Source organism: Chenopodium album, chromosome 22 (assembly GCF_948465745.1).
Source record: "Chenopodium album chromosome 22, dcCheAlbu1.1, whole genome shotgun sequence".
Classification (NCBI taxonomy): Eukaryota; Viridiplantae; Streptophyta; class Magnoliopsida; order Caryophyllales; family Amaranthaceae; genus Chenopodium; species Chenopodium album.
In genome coordinates, this window is record NC_137855.1 from 17,910,491 (window position 1) to 17,915,186 (window position 4,696).

General features: G+C 36.5%; 1 pseudogene; it reads right to left on the bottom strand.

Annotated features, from left to right (window-relative positions):
• Window positions 1-406: 406 nt before the first annotated feature.
• On the bottom strand, window positions 407-3,314 carry LOC145604044 (heat shock cognate 70 kDa protein-like; annotated as a pseudogene).
• Between the last annotated feature and the right edge of the window lie 1,382 nt (window positions 3,315-4,696).

Genomic DNA, 4,696 nt, shown 5'->3' on the forward strand with positions numbered 1-4,696 from the left:
AAAATAAGTAAGAGAGAGAGTATAGTGGGGTATAGTGAAAAGTAAGAAAGAGAGTGGTGAGGGAATTTTTTGGTTTGTTGTTGGTGGGATGGAAAAAATTCTTTCTTTAAAAATCTGATGTGGAGGAGAGGGAAAGTTAGAGAGAGAGTGGTGAGGGAATATTTTTTTTATCTCTGCTGATAGTGCTCTAACAAAATAACAAGCTAACAACTATGTCAGCAAATAAAAAGCCTCCAAACATGGGTTCATGGTGCAAGCTAAAACATGAGCAAGCATATCATAGCAAAGCAAAGGATACACAAGACCTGCATGTATACAGGTGATAACATTCTGTACAGGCGCTACCATTGGGCCCGTATTAACACACGACCCGGTATGCTTAGGGCACCAATCCAAGATCAATGATTCAGTAAAAATAAGCAAAAACAGCTTGATTGGAGTAAGCAAGGAAAGCAGCATCAAGAGTATCAATCAAAAAGATATTTGCCAAAGATACACCTACAGAACAGGGAACAAGATAAATCAAGAAAATCTTCTACATTTCGAATATATTCTGAATATCTATGTAAACCCTAGAGATCCCTAGGTATAAATAAAAAGAGTTAGGTATTATAACACTCATGTACGCTCACATATAATTCAATATAAACAATTTACTCTGCTTCTATCTACGGAACTGCGTCCCTACTGAACAAGGAGACTTATCATTACTCAGTATTGTATCTCTAAACTTATCTTCTTGATCTTATTGAATACTTGCTGTTTATTTATTGATCATTTATTTATCCTTATTGAATACTTGCTTTATATGTTGTTGGTAGAATGATTGTTATTACCCCTCAAAACCTAGCAAATTCTTAGACGTCCTTGCTGAGATTTGCCTAAACAGCTACCTAATAAATTAACAGTCATATTCATATCTGCCTAATGGAATTCATCACTAGTACTAATAGACTAATCTCGCAAAAGGTTGTAAAAATCAGGTTCACTAATTGATTAAAGCTTAATCGAGTTCTATAATATGAAAATTGGAGCAACCCCTGCTAGCCTTAGCAGAACCATCTTCCTGCTGGTGCATTTGTGCAATCAAAGGCTTGCAGATGCTTTTAAACTCTTCTAATTTCTCCTCAAATTTGAAGCTTCAGCAAGCAAATAGTTCCACTCCAGCCACTGGGTTATTTTCTCAATGGCATTACCCAATTTTCTCTTGTCCTTGTTATTCATCTTCTTTCCGTTACTGCTTAATGTTCCCTTTACCTCGTATACATAATTCTCCAACTTGTTCTTAAGTAAGGCATTCTTCTTATGCTCCTCATCCTCAGCCTTCTTCATCTTGTCAATCGACTCCTTTGATAACCTCCCACTATGATTGGTGATGGTGATTTGGTTCTTGTTGTTAGTGCCAACAAGCTCTGCAGACACTTTTAAGATGCCATCAATATCGATGTTGAACCAGACATCAATCTCAGGGACGCCTTGAGGTGCTGGAGGAATGTTATTCAGGGAAAATACACCCAATAAGTTGTTTTCATCAGCAATGGGTCTCTCACCCTCAAATACTGGAAAATCTACCATTAAGTGGTTGTCAAACGCAGTAGTAATTAACTTTGCCGACCATCTTAGTTGGGACAGGTGTATTTCAGGGAATGATTACTTGCATTTCACCAAAGTATAGTTGAATACCAAGGGACAGAGGAGTAACATCCACAAGCACAGGGTTCTTATTTAAACTTACACCAGCCAAGATCGCAGCGTGGAATGCAGCTCCACATGCCACAGCCTCATCCGGGTTAATACTTTTACAAAGCTCCTTTCCATCAAAAAATTCTTGCAATAGAGGTTGAATCTTTGGTATTCGAGTTGACCCACCCACAAGAACAACATCATGAATTTCACTCTTTTCCATCTTGGCATCTCTCAAACACTTTGAACAGGTAACATACAATCTTGGAACAAATCCTTATTCATCTTTTCAAATCGAGCACGAGTTATGCTACAAGAGAAATCTACTGTCTCAAAAAGGCAATCAATCTCAATAGTAGTCTCTGTAGTTGAAGAAAGGAGTCTCTTAGCCTTCTTACAAGCAGCTCTTAGCCTTCCAATAGCCCTACGATTGGCACTTATATCTTTGTTGTGTTTCCTCTCAAACTCGGCGATGAAATGGCTCAACAATCTATGGTCAAAATTTCTTCCACCAAGGTGGGTATCACCACTTACTGCTTTTACTTTAAAAACACCCTTCTTGATTGCGACCAAAGAGACATCAAAAGTTCCACCACCAAGGACAAAAACCAAAATATTGTTTGTTGTATCACTGCTAACACCTTGCCTATCAAGACCATAAGCAATGGAAGCTGTCGTTGGCTCGTTAATTATCCTCATAACATTCAGGCCAGCAATAACACCGGCATCTTTAGTTGCTTGTTGTTGGGCATCATTGAAGTAGGCAGGAACAATAACAATAGCATTCTTAACTTCTGAACCAAGATACGCCTCGACTATCTGTTTCATCTTCATGAGAAGCATTGAAGATATCTCCTCTGGAGCGAATTGCTGCTCCACACCATTGTAAGTAACTGCTATTACAATCTTCTTGAAATTATCTCCATCAGCAATAGGAATCACTTTAAAAGGCCAAAGCTTCATGTCTTTCTGTACCATTTCATCGTTGAATCTTCTACCTATAAGCCTCTTAGCATCTACGATATGAAAAGAAAGGTTCTCATTATCATCCCCAAAATCAATCAAATCCCATCAGTGTATTCCAATATTAATGCAATTATGATACCAACTGAAAGTTATCATCATAAAATGACTAATACAAGTAGCTACGACTAAATAAGGAAATCAGTCTCCCTCTTCACATGTAAGATGCAAACAACACCGAAAAAAGGTTCAAGATGAGTTAACAGATTTTACAATACACTTGCAAATTATGTTTACATATCGCAAACTAAGCTCAGTGACTGCTAGCTCAGAAACAGAAATCTGATCACATCTTATACTTAAATGTTTGGTTTTAACTGCCCAAGTTTGATTAATCTTAATTGTTTCGATATCAAATTCAAGACCAAAAGCCAAATAAGACAATGTAACACTTTGACATTGACTAGAACAAGACAATTTCTTGAAAAAAGTACAGGGTAATTCTTTACGATTTTTGCCAATAAAAATGCATTGCCTTGAACATTTAAGTGATACAATCAACACTACAGTAATAAAATTTCAATGTTATGCTCACACAACAAGATACTAACTTCCTAACAGAACTTCTTGTTGTCCCATACACAAAACTCTGACAAAAATGGCTCCATTTTATAATGATCTTGCAAAAGAAATACTTCTAAAGTGTTTCCTAGACATTCATTTTAAGTAGAGCAAATAACAAGCCAACCTCACTTCACTACTACATTAGAGTTTTCTATCTCAAAAAACAAGACATATATTTTCCGAACATCTCAAAATAGTCTATCTCTATTACTTCCATTTCAGACCAAGAGAGTAATGATCCTAAACGAGATGGCTCAACTTATTGTTCATGCTTGTGATTCTTTCTTACAATCTGTAGTAAAGTAATAAGGGCCAGTTCTCATTGACTGAACTCAGCTGAACTGAACGGAACTGAACTGAGCTGAGCTGAACTTATTGTAGACACCGATTTGTGTCTCCCCAAAATCAAACCCAATGATGAATATCTTTCGCGTCGAACCATAATCGAATGAAGTGAAAGTGTGAAAAGTCTAGTGTTGCGGTTAGTTTTTATTAAAAATCTTTCTTTCTGTTTTCGAAAACCAACTCTATTTTATGAAAATAGTCAATCCAGTTTAATTTGGTCCATTATAAGGGTCCAATAATGGTGTTGTTAGATAGGGCTTGAAAAGAGCTTTCCAACGATATATTATAAGCCCAATTCCGATGAATAATGAGGAAGTTATTGCCAAAATACTAAACTGGGTCTGGTTTGATCCTTACATACGGCCCAATGATACGGCCCAATGATCTAGAGGAGGGCCTATTGTAAATTATCATTCCTAAAGCTATTAGGATTGATTATAGTCTTCTAGAACTCTCTAGAAGGTTCTCTTAAATCCTAATGGAATAAGGATTGATAATTACGTTTTAGAGTTTTACTATTTTATATGGAAATACGAGTTTAGCCTTCGTACGGACTTTACGACTTAATTTGATTGATAATTGGACACTGTGTTGAAGCGCGTTAAAAATCACAGTTGTCACTAAACGACAGCTTTGTCGCCTCGCGACAAGGTAGTTTGTTGGCGACAAAGTGGAGTTTTATTCCTTTTCAAAATCTGATTATTTTCCGGACTATTTTCCTATAAATAGGGTCCCTGGACCTCCGTTTTCAATCATCAACTCTCATCAAGGAATAATTGATTCTCTCTCATTCTTTCTAAGCCAACCTTTTTGCAAACAGAATTCAGCACTCACAAGTTCTTGAAACACCTAGCCAAGTTCGAAGTTGCCTTCGCCCTAGACGTGAAAGGTTGATACCTTATGAGGGTTTGGTCCCAAATCCAGTCTAAATTTTTTAACTCTTTCTTTCAATTCTTTGATTTAATTGTAGATTTATTATTTTATTGAAGTTTACTAACGCGTGTATTTTGTTTAATTCCTAGAATCATTTTATAGGATGTTTTTATTACTTTCCAGTATCATGTTTAGGGTGCCCTTTACT